The sequence below is a fragment of the Cebus imitator genome, unplaced genomic scaffold (genome assembly GCF_001604975.1).
Source record: "Cebus imitator isolate Cc_AM_T3 unplaced genomic scaffold, Cebus_imitator-1.0 Scaffold85, whole genome shotgun sequence".
Classification (NCBI taxonomy): Eukaryota; Metazoa; Chordata; class Mammalia; order Primates; family Cebidae; genus Cebus; species Cebus imitator.
The window spans coordinates 3918852-3934046 of record NW_016107400.1 but is presented as its reverse complement, the minus strand read 5'-3'; the positions used below and the strand labels follow the sequence as shown (position 1 = coordinate 3934046).

At 44.9% G+C, this 15195-nt stretch overlaps 3 protein-coding genes across 9 annotated transcripts in view; 2 read left to right on the top strand and 1 right to left on the bottom strand.

Moving 5' to 3' along the window:
* DNAH3 (dynein axonemal heavy chain 3) overlaps window positions 1-7495 on the top strand; it is a 237164-nt gene extending 229669 nt beyond the window's left edge. Inside the window, exon 63 of the mRNA XM_037740562.1 lies at window positions 7445-7495. The gene's annotated coding sequence lies outside the window, so the exon portion shown is untranslated. The remainder of the gene's footprint in view (window positions 1-7444) is intronic.
* Window positions 1-10709, bottom strand: part of LYRM1 (LYR motif containing 1) — a 25024-nt gene extending 14315 nt beyond the window's left edge. Inside the window, exons 1-2 of one of the 4 annotated variants that reach the window (XM_037740571.1) lie at window positions 10213-10364; window positions 9674-9847 (exon numbers count right to left, since the gene is read on the bottom strand). The gene's annotated coding sequence lies outside the window, so the exon portion shown is untranslated. Of the gene's footprint in view, window positions 1-9673; window positions 9848-10212; window positions 10406-10578 lie in introns of those variants that run through there. The other 3 variants (XM_017534340.1, XM_017534338.2, XM_017534337.1) reach the window with 3 other exon arrangements.
* A 17-nt stretch (window positions 10710-10726) lies between these two features.
* DCUN1D3 (defective in cullin neddylation 1 domain containing 3) overlaps window positions 10727-15195 on the top strand; it is a 46421-nt gene continuing 41952 nt past the window's right edge. The window contains exons 1-2 of one of the 4 annotated variants that reach the window (XM_017534336.2): window positions 10727-10837; window positions 14870-14943. The gene's annotated coding sequence lies outside the window, so the exon portion shown is untranslated. Of the gene's footprint in view, window positions 10911-14869; window positions 14944-15195 lie in introns of all 4 variants that reach the window. The other 3 variants (XM_017534333.2, XM_037740569.1, XM_017534334.2) reach the window with 3 other exon arrangements.

The following is a 15195-nucleotide window of genomic DNA, read 5'->3' as shown; positions in this document are numbered from 1 at the left end:
AGTACGGTGGCATGATCATGGGTCCCTGCAGCTTTGACCTCCCAGGCTTGAGTGAGCTTCCCACCTCAGCCTCCAGAGTAGCTGGGACCTCAGGCATGCACCACCTCAGGTGTGCACCACCACAACCGGCTAAAGCAACCTTCTCTAAAGTCTGTTAGTTGGTTTCCTTCCACGACTCTAAGAACCACAGCTTCAAACTCTAACTGATCGTTTACCATAATCTGATACACAAGCCCTGCAATTAGGTTAACGCCCTCAAGGTAATGAGCAGTGCTAACAATTGGTACTTAATACGACCATTTTCAAAACACTTTAATTGACGTTTAAGTATTTTGAAAACTAATCCTGAAAGGGATTTAGGTGATATCTCGCTCTGCAACATCAGGTGACCCAGAAAACCTGAGTTCCAAAGGTTTCCTGAGAGAAGGGTTTGTAACTTAGCCTACCATTTCCTTCCAAGTCTTGAGAGAAAAGCAAGAAAAGAAAAATGTTTCTTTTGTTCTTTTCTTACTGGATTTGTTTCAGGTCTTTGATGGGAACCATGTTCTTTCTTGTCTTAGGGGCACGTATCAATGCTGTTTTCTCTTTCTAGAAGGCTTTCCCTTGACGCCCTCCCTTTTACCTGACCAACACTATTCATCCTTCAGTTCCCAGTGAAAATATGGGTGTCTCTGAAGATTCTCCCCTGCTTCACCCACACTCATAGTTGTGGCTCTCCGTTGAACCTTCTCATAGCTCCCAATATTCTTCTTTGCATAGCACTCCCCACTTAAGTAATGGCTTGTTAATGTCTTCCCCCAGTAGACGCTAACCTTTTTGGGGAACAGTGATCACATTCATTTTATTTACTGCTGGATTCTCAGCACCTAGAAAGGCACATAATCAGTATTCAACAAATGTTTGCTGAATAATTGAGAGTATCCTGTGCTACAGAAAGTTTGTGATTCCAGAAACAGAATCAGCCATATATTTTTAAAAAAAGTTTAAAAAGCTCTTTTCCTTTTGCTTTATATTTTTGTCTTTGTTCCTAGAAAGCAATTCCTTTAGAAAAACTACCTATTCCCGAATATGGATTTAATGGTGTGAAACCAACATTTATTCCCCTAAACTATCAATTATCTCTCACAATTAATGCAAGACTAAGGAAAAGCCCTTTTCCTTTTTCATTATATCAGGGGTTGATCTGATACAATGGGGTCTGCTTGGATTTTCTCATGGGCAATAACATCAGGAATATTCAGTAGTTTAGAGGGGGTCTCAGCTGGTCAAGAAGTCTATCCATGTAGATTTTTTTTTTTTTCTTTTTTTATAGAGAGGGTTTCACCACGTCGGCCAGGCTGGTCTTGAACTCCTGACTTCAAGTGATTCACCCGCCTTGGCCTCCCAAAGTGTTGGGATTACAGGCGTGAGCCACTGCGCCCGGCCTCCATGTAGATTTTTTAATGCTAACCTTCTATAATCTTTATTCTGAGACGGACATTTCTTGCAATTCTTTACTCCTTTTCATCTCCCTAACCCCCAAATCCCAGAATGAAGAAAGACAGACAATATGAGGTGTGCCTGGAAGGAAACCGGACTAGAAGCTGGTTTCTTTTCTTAAAATCATACCCTTTCTGTTATAAACAAGGGTTACACATGTGTGGAGGTGAGGATCATTTCCACGCCTCTACGATGTGCAGGCCTGTGCCATTAAGATAAGGCTGACAGATGTTGCTGCCAGTGTGTTTTGGCCTCTAGTCATAGTTGAGAGATGTGTCCCCTAATGCAGGTGTCCCAAAGATTGGCTAGGGAGGTGATCTCAGATATACAATACAAACTGTGTAGTAGGGTGGCCCATCGAACCCAAAATTTGAATGATTTAGATTTCATGTGATACAGAGCTTCCTTTAAATAAATGAATTACAAAACTTTTAAAGCTGGGTTAAAATATAGGTAAACAGCAAAAACTGTGATGTGGACTCTGAAGTTTGGGAGCTACTGCTCTAAGGGGCCTTGCCCGGTAATACTTCTGTCTGTCCTGGCTGAGTCTTCCTCTGCTTACAATGCCTCTTTTCTGCTAGCCATCCCACGTCATCAAATATACGCCTACTTGCTATTAAGCTTTTCCTTAGCAACCTTTTCCTTGCTTCAATCATGGCCAGCAGACAGTTCTGCATTTCTTTCACTTTTTTTTTTCTTCCGAGTCTGAATTCCTGGAGGGCAGGGATTGTGTCTTGTTCATTACAGTAATAAAAATATAAAAACGTATGTTTGCTTTGCATTCACTGTGTGCCAGATAATTTGCTAGGTACTCTATATACATAAACTCCCATGCAGATACTACATTATCCCCGTTTTACAAAAGAGGAACCTGATGCAGAGATTAAATAACTTGTTCAAGGTCACACAGCTAACAATAGGCAGGGCCAGGATTCAAACTCCGCTAATCTGAAGTCAGAGCCCACGCTTTTAACCACGAAATAGACTGCTCAATCTCAATAAATGTTGAATGTCTGCTGACCGCTTTAAGGAGCTTAGCTAGTTGTGACAAAGAAAACTAAATAATTCTATTTCCTTCCTATACAAAGAGCAAAGGAAGCAATTTTTTTTGCACATTGATGTGAATTGCAAGCGTTCCCCGTTTACCATCTGCCCCTGCTCCTATCCTGTAACTGCTCTTTTAAAATAATTGTTACACACCAGCATGCTCAAAGTAGGCTGAGCACATGGCAGCGCCACTTTGCTCTCCCATGCCATGTGGCAACCCTGTCCCCTCCAACTCCAATGGGAGCCAACATCACAAAAGTCACCAGTGCAGGGCTCACTACAGTGCTACTAAGTGGTAGGCCTTACTCTTCCTTTCCAAGGATTCATCCATCCATCCATTCAGTCAACATTTATTGAAGGTCCACCATGTGCCAGACACCTGCAGTTTCTAGGGATACAGTGATAAACAAGCAGGTCACTGCCCTCCTTGAGCTTATATTCTAGTGGCAGAGGCAGACGATGTACAAGAAAAAGCATTTCAGATAGTCATATGTGCTGTGAAGAGTAATAAGATACAAATAAGCAGAGGTGGAGGTTATTTTCTGGGTGGTCAGTGACATCTGAGGTGAGTCCTGGATGGTGTGAAGGAACCAAATAATGGACCCAGGTAAGGGGAAGTTGGTGCAAGAAAAGGGAACAACAGGAGCAAAGGTTGTGAGGTGGGAATTAACTTCAAAGATGAACATGAGGCGGGACATAGTGGGTCATGCCTGTATTCCCAGCACTTTGGGAGGCTGAGGTGGGAGGACTGCTTGAGTCCAGGAGTCTTGAGACCAACCTGGGCAACACAGGGAGACCCCATCTTCATTGAAAAATAAAACAAATTAGCCAGGCACAGTGGCTCATGCCTATAAGCCCAATTCTTTGAGAGGCTGAGGTGGGAGGATCCCTTGAGCCCAGGAGGTTGAGGCTGCAGTGAGCTATGATCACACCACTCAAGCTTGGCAACAGAGTCAGACTGTCTCAAAAAATAAAAAAGATAAACATGAATGCAACAAGAGCCTTTGGGAATGGGGCCACAGGTCCACAGAATCCAGCTCAGGTTGGGGGTAGGCCTTGGTTTCTGGTCTCAAGGGCAAAAGACACTAGCAGATTTTATGCAAGTTGGAATAACAGGGTCTGATTTATATCTTTTTAAATATAATGCATATCAAACTACTGTATATCATAACTACTTGTAATTCCACCATTGATGGCATACAAATGGCAAAACAAGATCTTGCCTAATGCCCCCAATTAGTTGACAGGAGTCGGGGTCAAGAGCCAAAAAAGCTGGATGATTATTTTCCTGACCACAAGCTTTTCTGTTTTTATTTTGGAGTCAGAAATGAGGATTCATAATAGGCAGTGATCAATCTAAAAAACCAAAACCAAAACCAAAACCAAACACTCACCTCACCCACTTTGCCTCTCACTGTCTAAAGTGTAGTTAGAGGGTCTGGGGAGGGTCTAAGAACTTACTCTGTAAGGCACACCTAGATGCTTGGTCTGTCTAGATCTGCATCTACAGGACTATGGAAAGATCTGCTAGTGTGAGGGGCCTCATCCACTGTGCCCTTTTTCCCACCTCTGGAACAGCTACCCCTGCCTTTGGAAAGACCATTGTAGTAGCATGAACACTTAGGAGTTGAAGAGCAGAGATGAACTTCCCTTTCCCCAGATGAAATTTATAGAAGTATGACTCTGGTCTCAGGAATGTCCAAATTCCAAATGCTGGACTCTCATGAGGCTTTGCCTTCTAAAGAAAATGTGTTGCAGTACAAATAAGGGACAAAGGCAAGAGGAATTCACCCTGATTTTCAAGCCCCAGGAAATGGAGGGAAACACCCCTTTCCATTTATTTCAGGAAAGACCTGCCCCTAGGTGGAATTTTTTCCATCATCAGAACTAATGACCATAGTATAAATTTTTCTCCCAAGTACTTTATGATTTTTTAGTAGGGAGGGGGAATCATGAACTCCACCCAAATGAAATCATGGTCTTCTTTGCTAATTGTGTGCAATTCATTTTGCCACAGGAATCCTCTCTAGTTCGTGCAACTGAAATATCCTTTGCCTATCTGCTGCTTCTCATCTTTTGACTTCCATCACTTCTGGATGGGTGTCCTTTTCACACTGGGGCTGGGTCAGTGTCCCTGCTATGTGCACTCCTGGCACCTCTAGCTTACCCCTGTCATAATATTCATCCTATTCTATCAAAACTTTGCATGACTTACCTTTCTTTTTCCACTGTGTGTGTGCTGCAGGGAGTAGGGGGTTGGGGAATGGGGAGAGATTTGGGACTGTCTCGTTCATTACATGCCTAGGCTAGGACATAGTTGGAACATGACAAATATTTATTAGAAGAATAAATCTGGCTGGGTGCGGTGGCTCACGCCTATAATCCCAACACCTTGGGAAGCTGAGACAGGCAGATCACGAAGTCAGGGATTGAGACTATCCTGGCCATGGTGAAACCCTGTCTCCACTAAAATACAAAAATTTAGCTAGGCCTGGTGGTGTGAGCTTGTAGTCCCAGCTACCCAGGAGGCTGAGGCAAGGGAACTGCTTGAATACAGGAGATGGAGGTTACAATGAGCAGAGATCACACCAACTGCACTCCAGCCTGGCAACAGAGCAAGACTCCATCTCAAATTAAAAAACAACAACAACAACGACAAAAAAACAAATTTACACACACAGAATGGTCACTGGTAATGTCTGTTCTCACCCTGAGATACACACGATGGTAGCTGGACCAAGCTTCCCAACTGATGATCCCAGAGTATTTAAGGGTTAAATATTAATTAACCCTTACTAGGATGCTTTCTGAGACCAGTATGTATCAGGATAAAGAACTGAAGACTCAGTGTTGTTTGGGGAGGAATCCTCATCAGTTTCATCTAGAACAGCGTAAAAGAAACAGCTATGATGCAACACTCGCACTTGAGTATTTTTAAGGCCAGTTAGCATTTGTCTACTGGCCTGAAATGCTTTAATAGTATTTCCATGAAGCTTAGAACCAAATAGAAAAATGGGGTTGATACTTTTTTCTTGAAAAACACAATTCTTTTGAGGAATATGGTCCACTATATTCAATGATCAGCAGTTAAACTCAATCTAGAAAACTGTGACTTAAAGCTGTCATTTGGAAAACCTCTACTGAATTGAAATGCTCTTGATAATGTCAAAGCAACCAGACTTTCTTGCCCTGTATAGCAGAGTAGAGAATGTCTGTCTTGGCTTTAGAAGTTTTTCTACATTTGTAAAGAATAGCAGATATAATACAAAATAAATGAACATTTATTTTGGGCTCTGGGTGGACAAAACTGGGTTTGAATCTTGATTGGGCAAATTATTAACCTGCCTGAGACTTGGTTTCTAAGAATCTAAAATGGGGTGATAGCAAAACCCCTTTCGTGAGGATTATTTATGAAAGAACCCATGTACATCACTTAGCACTGAGATTTAACAAAGGCAAATGTTACCTAAATAGGAGGAAATGGAGGAGGAACAATGAGGCCTCTTTTATCTATGCTAAGCTTTGTCTGCAGAAGAGAGAAATGTGTGGCCTGTTGGTGAATTTATGGCTTTGTGGTAGTAATGGATTTTCCTAAAGCTGTTTCCCTCTGATCATTAATAATCCCTGTACAGCAAAGGGCTATTGTTCTTTGGTATGAGTAAATAACCCTGTTGGAAGCATCGCTTATCTTCAGACCACAGTGCATACTTCTTACTGGAAATATAATGCAGGTGCCAACACCAAAGGCATGACCAGGCTTCCCTTCCTATTTTTCTTCCTTTATCTCTTACTCCTTGTTTATCCCTCAGTGCACTTTTCTCTTAGATCTGTTATACTCCCGCCTTTGTGGTGTACACCCATAATCTTACCCCAATCAAATAACCTTTAAGTGATTCTCCATACGTTTTTCCATACATTTCCTGTCCCATATCCTTGCCCCCATCCATCAACCACACACACACACACACACACACACACACACACACACCCACACCCACACCCATGAACTTATTTCCTGTCTCAGATTCAGTTTTTGGTTACTAGAATCCAAAAAGGGAAGTGTAATGCCACACACTGTTTTGCAAATTTCAGGATATGCTTGTGTGGTATACTTAATCATACCACCGCTATTTTATGAAACAGCATCTTTTTACACAGAAAATGACGATAATATGGTCTGTCAGCCACAGGGGGCAGGGAGGACAGGGTAGACAGTATTTTCGTATCACCTAAGGGAAAATAGTTTAGGCCTTGTAATATGGGAAATTTTTAGAACACAGGGCCAAAACAAAATATTAATGTCTGAAAGACTTCTAAAATGACTATCCCAAACAAGGTCACAGGAGGCAAGCACACCCATTCTAAATATATCATACCAGCACCAGAGCACACACGATTATACTTGTGCAGGGGAACTCCTATCAGGCTACTGTAACCAAGATAACAACCAATAGCCATTTTTCCCTTCGGGGACAGCAGTTCTAAATGAAAAGTTATGGGTCCCTCAATTCAAAAGAAATGGAAGTGGTTTCCTTATCAGCATATTTTAACAGTCAAAGAAAAGGTGTAGGTCAGTGAGAGGTGGTGAAAAGCAGTTACCAGTTACCAGAAGTAGGGGACAGTGGAGGAGATGTAGGGGAGGGGCTGGAAGTAAAGGCCAAAAACAACGAAACGCTAAAGATCAACCATTCATTCATTCATTCATTCATAACTCCCCAGCCAGGATCTTTTACCCTTCACATCAACTAGAGAAGTCTGAGAATACAAGACACTGACTTAAATTCCTGCTTTGTGATAGTTTTCTGAGGAACTGGATTAGGAAACTGACCAGAGCTTTGCATGAAACGTTTGATGTAGCTGGGGCTTTCTAGCACCTGACCCTTGATCTAACTCTGATAAATAACTGCATTCTGTGCAGGGATCCACACCTTCAGAACAGTTTCCTCTGCCATGAAAAAACTATTGAATGTGCAACTTTACCATTGGCAGAGGTACCAGAGCTCCTCACTATGCTAAGTCCCTTGAGTTTTATATGAGGAGAATGACTAGCCTACGTAGAATCCTCAAGTTCCTCCAGCCCAGTGCCGACCAAGATTTCTGTGAAGGGAATGTTCTAGCTGCTCTGTCCAATAGGACACACCTGTCACAGGTAGCTACTGGCATTTGAAATATGGTGTGTTGAAGGAACTGTATTTTTATTTAATCACAGGTGGTTAGTGGCTACATAGGAGTAGCACAGACCTAGACCAAGAATTGCAAATCAAATGCCCACAGGGGGTCAGCGAGGTTAGCAGAAGAAGAGGGCTTTTTGGCAAACCCTGAGCCTGAGCCACATAGGAGGGGAAGCAGCTCTCCAGGTCTGGCTGACAGCTGCTGTGTAGGAACCTCTAGGAACTTCAGGCTGGTATTGTCAGATTGTCGGATTTTTCAAATGAAGCCAAAAGTCTGGATTTTGATGTCCAATTTTTAAGTGTCGGCAAGTAAATTTAAAAAGAATTTAAATCACTGTGTGGGCCGAACAATATGTTTGCAGGCAATATCTGTCTTGTCAGTTTGCAACTTCGAATCTAGGCCAACCGTCAGCTCAGAGAGAAGAGCTTTATACATGGCCACTCTGCTGGTCAGTGGCAGATCCAGGATTGAAACCCAGGCCTTCTGATTCTTCTTCTGATACCCTTTCCACTATATTGTGGGACTGAATGTAATTGTGGTGGGGTTGGCAGCAGTGGCAGGGACAAAAGTCCCTTTTTGTGAGAAGCTGCTGGATTCCATGGCTAACTTGTGAACAGTGTTCCTGCCCAGCTACAACCACCATATGGATAAGGCTCTGTACCAGGAGCCAGGAAGACACAAAGAAAAAGACGATTTATCCAAAAAGTCAGGTTTTCTATACAGGACACAAATTACCTGTGCACAAGTACAAAAGCACTGACAGCTGGGAGGGGGGGAGGGAAGAGATTTGAGCCAGGACATAGCTTCTCCTTGCTGCCGGCAGAAGCTGGCAAGTGGGTGGATGAGACTCACTGATTACGGGGATGGGTCCCATTATTCCAGGATATTAAGGGGCCTCCACCTTTTATCTCTGAGGTCTTGTCTGTGTCGTTTCCTTTGCTGGCTTCTCCTTCTCTGAGTAATCTCTAAATGGTAAGAACCCAAGGGATCTAGGGGTCTTCCTCTTTCATTTGCACTTTTTTTTTTTTTTTGAGACAGAGTCTCGCTCTGTCGCCCAGGCTGGAGTGCAATGGCACGATCTTGGCTCACTGCTACCTACCTCCATCTCCCGGGTTCGAGCGATTCTCCTGCCTCGAGGTCTCGAGTAGCTGGGATTACAGGTGTACACCACCACACTCGTCTAATTTTTAGTAGAGACAGGGTTTCACTACGTTGGCCAGACTAGTCTTGAACTCCTGACCTTCTGATCCGCCCGCCTCTGCCTCCCAAAGTGCTGGGACTACAGGCAGGAGCCACCGTGCAAGCCATTTACACCCTCTTCTTCCTCGGTCCTTCCTGCCTTCCCCATTTATTATATCCAGCTATGATTTTTCCCCTGAATTGTGTATCTAACTTCTTGACAAGTTCATTTGAATTGTTAATGGACTTACCAAAGGTAATACGTTCAAAAGAGAACTTTCCATATTCCTTTCTAAGCTGTTTTCCCTTAGGGAGTTATCCTAGGTTCCACACTTCACATCCAATTCCCCAGCAAGTCCTGCAAGCACTACCTCCCAAATATATGCTGAATGGAATTCTCTCCATTTCTACTGTGACTAAGGGCCTTTCAACGCTATCGTCACCTTTCCTTTGTCTTACAGTGCATCAGTCTCCTAACAGGTCTAACTACTTCCACCCTTCTCTATCCAGCAGGCAGAGCTATTTTTAAAAATGCAAATCAAGTCAGGTCACTTCCCTTCTTAAAACCCTTCAGGTACACAACAGCCAAACCCCTGCCTTTGGCTAAAAGGCGCTGCTAGAGTCCTGCCACTTCTCCAACTACACCGCAGAGCACTCCGCCCCTGGCCCTGCTTGAGCCACAAGGCCTTCTGGCGGTTTCCAACCTAAAAATCCTTCTCATTAGCTCTTCTCTCCACCCAGAAAACCCATTGTCTCGGATCCCCGCAAAACCGTGGCCTCCTTTGAACGGCCTTACCCGATTTCGAGGGACCGTCCCCCAATCTTCTGTCACCTCATCTGGTCTTTGGGGGCATTTCTCATTGCTGATACCTTCTGTATTGATTTAACTCTTTCCTGTACTCGTTACTTTTCAGTAACAGAGCAAGGAAATTATGAAGCTGGCTCTCACTGTCCTAGGGAGTCTCCGTTCCTGTACGGGACATGGTTTGGGTCAACTTTCCGCAGACAGACACCTCTCGCCCTCGAGCGACCCCTACCACCTCCCATTTACATTCGGGGTTCCAAAAGATTCACAGCCTCCGGGGGACCCCCAAGCTGGCACGTGAGCGTCCCCATACTAGGCCTCTCCTCCTGGACGCGCGAGCCACTTCCTTGAGGAAGGTCCCGAGGCCGGTGGCGATGACACCGAGCCGCCCCGCGAGGCTGGGGTCACACAAGCGCGTCTCCCGGCAACGCCGCACCCCAACCTCCAACCCATCCCTGCCCTGGCGAGCCAACCCCTTCCCCCGCGAGTCTCCCGCGCCTGGAGTCGGTGCCTCCATCCCCTACACTCACTCTGCGTCAGTCCTGCCTTCCCCCACCCACAGAAGCACGGAGCCCGCAGCCGGCTACGAGGAGGCGGCGCCAGGAGCCTAGCGGAGCCGCGGCCGATCAAACACAGGCGGGTCCAGTAGGCCAGGCCGGACCAAACCACAGGGCCCACCTCTGTGGGAGCACCAGTTCCAGGTCTGGGGGAGTCTCGAGCCTCCCTGAACCTCAGACTGTACCCATTTCCCGCTGCATCCAACAATAAGCTGAGCTCCTCCTTTGCCTATTTTTCCTTTACGCTTTCGTCACCCTCCCCACTCCATTCCCGTAAAAAAAGAAAAAAAATGGTCCAGCCCAGCTCCCTCCTCCGGGTTGCTAGGTCTTTGCCCTTACTTGGCGACGGCTTCGTACGTCTTTGCGTGCGTCCTGACGCAATCTTCCACTCGTTCCCTCTTCGCCCCTCTCCCATTCTCCCTCCTGGAGCTGGCGGCCGGCGGGGTTACCGGAAGTGATGATGCAGGAGGCGATGGAGGGGGCGGGGCTTCGGGGCGGCCGCCGCCGGTGGGCCGCAGATGAAGAGGAGGCGGTGGCAGTGGTGGAAGAAGAGGCGGCGGCGGCGGGGGTAGGGAGCTTGGAAACGCGAGCGGGGATGGTAGGTGGTTTGGACCCGCCGGGCCGCCGTCGTTTCCAGAAAGGGTTTGACTGGAAGAACCTCTGGAGCAGCTGTGAGTTTTGGGGAGGGGGGGAGTTAAGGAAAAGGCGGGGGGGCATTGAGAGATGAAGGGGCGGGGGTTGGGTACCTTCGAGAAAGGGGGGTGGAAAGGGAGGAGTGGAAGTCAGCGCGTTGTCTGGACTGGTCCCTCTGGAAGAAGAGGCTGTGAGGGGAGCCTGTGGCGTGTCAGCCGCAGGGCTCAGAAAACTTACCTACTGTCTCTGCCTTCCCACGGCCAGCACCTCTCAACCCAGGGCCTGGGGACCTGGGGTTGGAGCTGCCCTGGAGTAGGTGCAAACTCTGGTCCTATGTCCTGGGTGAGCGCTGTGAGGTAGGAACCCAAGGGGGAGGTGGTGGGTGAATCTCCCAGCTCCCTTCGCCCTCATTTCCCTCCCCACCCCCATCCTTCTCTTTAATCATTAACAGCCTGGAATTAAGGGGCTCAGACCTGAAGGCCTTTCTGTGCACCTTTGCTGTAAACGATAACCATCTGTGTCCGAGGTAATGGGGCTGGAGGCTTTGCCTGTATCCTCTGTAGGAAGTGGGACGGGGTGACAAATGGATTGTTTGCCCCCCCCCCACTTCTCACCCCTCATCCTCCCCCATGCACACCCCTGGTTTCCACTTTAATTCTCTGGCTGAGTGGCAATCGTTTTGTTTTTTTTTCCTTCCCCTTTCTTCCTTTATGGCACTTAGTGCCTTGGTTACCTCTTTTGAATTTGGTGTTCAGCCTCTATCCCAGATCTTAACTGCAAGCTTTGTAATACTTCACACAGGCTGTCACGTTGGGAGTACCTCTGACGCCGGGTAGCTCCGATTATAATGAGCATTTTCTTTTATGAATACTGGAGTTCCAAAGCCTTTGCAAGGAATCCTGAATGGCATCATAGCCCAGGAATCAAGGTCTCTTGCTCAAAATACTTTATGTGTGAGGAATTTACATGTTGTTAGCTCTTCCCAAAATGATTTGCTAGGCTAATTCTGGATTTCTGTGTTTCTCTCCACCCACTTTTTATGATGCACTTCAGAGAACAGAAAACCCCATATTACTTTTTTGTTTCTACAATTGGACAATAGCTCTTTTATCTTTTTCTCCATTTGTGTGTGGCACACGAACCTTCAGTGACATTCAGCTTGTGCTGATTTTCGTCTTTATATAGCTGATTCTTTGTGTATAGGGGGTCCTAAATGAGACAATGTGATCTGTTTAGTCTGTTTAGTTTTGTTTTAAGGACGAATACAAACCAACAATGGATATGAAAAAAAATGTTTGAAGAAAGCAGAGAATGGAAAGAAGGCCTCTTTGTTGATATGTTGTTAGTTTTAATCTAGCCTCTCATACGGATTTCAGAGTGAAGAGTAATGATTTTCCTTTTGATATTGTTATATTCTTAGGAAATCTTTTGTAGGATCTGAAACTGTTTTCTGAAGAACTTTAAGAGGTAGTGCCCACATTTTAGGAGTCTTTTTTTTTAGAGACAGGGTTTCATCATGTTTTCAGGCTGGCCTCGAGCTCCTGACCTCATGTAATCTGCCCACCTCTGCCTCACAAAGTACTGGGATTACAGGCGTGAGCCACCAGTCCTGGCCTTAGGAGTCCTTTGATTAGAAAGTGCCCATAAATCCTGTCCTTCTGTAACTGAGCTTGATAGGTATAGCGCTAGGAATATCTGATGCTAGGAAGTCCTGTTCAGGACTTTCAGACTCTATGAAACAGAATATTTAATGCTTTGATTGTACCGGTAACAGTGTGTGTAGGTGTTTCACAAAAATACAACAGAAGAATGACTACTGTTCTCACTTTAACTGATTTGGAACCTAGTTTGCCATTGAATAAAAAGTCCACAATTCATTAATTCAGCAAACATTTATTGACTGCTAAGTGCTAGCCAGCGTTTCAGGCACTGGGTGTACAAAGGTGAACACAAGCAAAAGGTTCACCCTCTCATGGAGCTTACATCGGAGTGGGAGCTGGGGACAGAGAGAGAGAGAATGTATACACCAATAAATCAGATTTTGATCAAGTGCTGAAGAAAATAAGAGTGGTGTGATAGGAATTGTCTTAACTGTAGATACAGTCAAAGAGGACCTTTCTGAGGACGTTGACACTTAAGTTGAGCTTTAAGTTTAAAGAAGGAGCCAGCCAAAGATAAGGGGAAGATCCTTCCAGATTCAGGGAACAGCTGATGCAGAAACTGGCTGGAATGTGCTTGTCAAGGTCCAGGGAATGGGAAGAAAGGGTCAGGCTAGATGGGAGGTAGTGGGAAGAGAATGGGTTGGGTAAGTAATAGAGCTTAGTGAACACCGGGAAGGGTTGGAGATAAGGTCAGAGAGGTGGATGTGGGGCTCAGAATAGGTAGGCAAACAAATTAAGAGCCAGAAGGAGGAGGAAGTAAAAAATGATGCTGCTTGTTGACTAATTCTATTGCTTTAACTAGGGTCTTAGCACTTACTGTTTTTGCAGGTACTGTTGGACTATCATAATAAAAAAAAGTCACTCTGCTGAGTGGGAGAGGAAGGGGCAGTGGTCACCTGGGTATTTTCTAGCAGATAAATCTCAAGCTGAGTGTTCAGATTTCAGCAGGATGTTCAGTTGAGGGCACACCTCTTTCCTTATTTTGTCTTATGTGCTGCTATTTAAAACTGCATAATATGTTCTCTGAATGTGTTCTAGTATTCAAATACTCCTTTGCTTCCAGCTCTGCATGTATTTAAAGTTGAAAGATTGGGCAAGTGTTAATAACATGCTCTTGTCAGTCTACCAAGATGTCCATCAGGATCTAAGTTTCAGGTTGTCTTTTGTAGGGAGGCAGAGTTTATGTTGCAATAGTTCCACTCTTGTCTGGTCCTCCTGATGACTAGTAACGCTCAGCTGAGGTGTAGGTTGGTGCTAAACATTCACTCAGTGGATTACATTAGATAAATGACCATTATGGGGCTCAATTCCACTGTGTCGGCATCTTTGTGTTGGCACGTAACCAAGGGATGTAACCTACTTTTGCCTCCTGCTGGGGGCATTCATCTCTAATAATGTACTGCTTTTTAGCCTCACCTTGACCAGATTGTCCACTTGAGAGGCCCAATCATGACTCCTTGATTTGGCCCTCTTGAGCCATGTCACAGTGGGCTGAAACAGAATATGCTTTTTTCTTCTTTTGAACCCCACAACAGTGACTAGTGTGTTCTTTGAGTGAATTGGCTCTTTGAGCCAGGCGGTTGAGAGACTTAAATGTTGCTTGGGCTATTTGTAGTAAACTCAGTATTAGAAATGCTAAATAAATCCTTTTAGTGTTTGGAGAAAACGATCAGAAATTGAAGACTTGTCACCTGTTTTAGGTTCTAGTATTCTAGTGGCACCTGTGGAAGGACTGTCGAAAACTTGAACAGAGCTTTCTGTGCAGTTCTAGGGGTAATGAAGGGGACGAGGTAGATCCTGGTACTGAATTACTAATTCTGACTTGACTGCAAACAGAAAGTCTTTTAGTTAGCAAGCAAATGACTAAAGTAAACAGCTAGGAACAGGCAAATAGCTTCTACTTTCGGTACTAGAGTATCTCAAAGGAATATCGAATCGATAATGAGATTTATTAATTTAATTATTTGGCTTTGGCCCAGGTTAAAGATTTCGGATTTAACTCGTATGCTAATGCTGGGCATAAAATGCTCTATCCGATGGGTTACTAAGCTCTCCACTTCATCTTTATTTCAATGGTTTATTGTAACTCAAGTATGAAAATATCCTGTAGGCTGAAGTTTCATCAGCCAGTTTGGAGACTGGTGTCTCTTTTCTAATTTTTGAAAGGCGGTGGATGGGTAGGAGGGGACTTGAACACAAGGGGAAGCCATTGACTCCTACACTGGCTACTAATTGTGTTTGGGAAAGAATCTGCAAAATTAAGTGAATTGGATATTTGGAGCTGAGCTGGCTTTTTAATTTAGGGTACCAGTGGATTTGTTTCTTACGCTTTGCAGGCTTTTGGACAAACTCTTCTGAAAGGTGGGCAACCTAGAAAGCCAGTTGATGCCACTTGCTATTGCGGTTGTGGGTAAGTGGTTTTGCCTTGCATTACACGACTTAAAGGTAATCTGATGTTGCTACTGTTTTGGTATACAGATGCTGTTTGATTTACAATGTGGTTACCTTTGATACCCCATTGTAAGTTGAAGGTATTGTAAGTAAAAAATGCATTTAGCCGGGCGCGGTGGCTCACGCCTGTAATCCCAGCACTTTGGGAGGCCGAGGCGGGTGGATCACGAGGTCAAGAGATCGAGACCATCCTGGTCAACATGGTGAAACC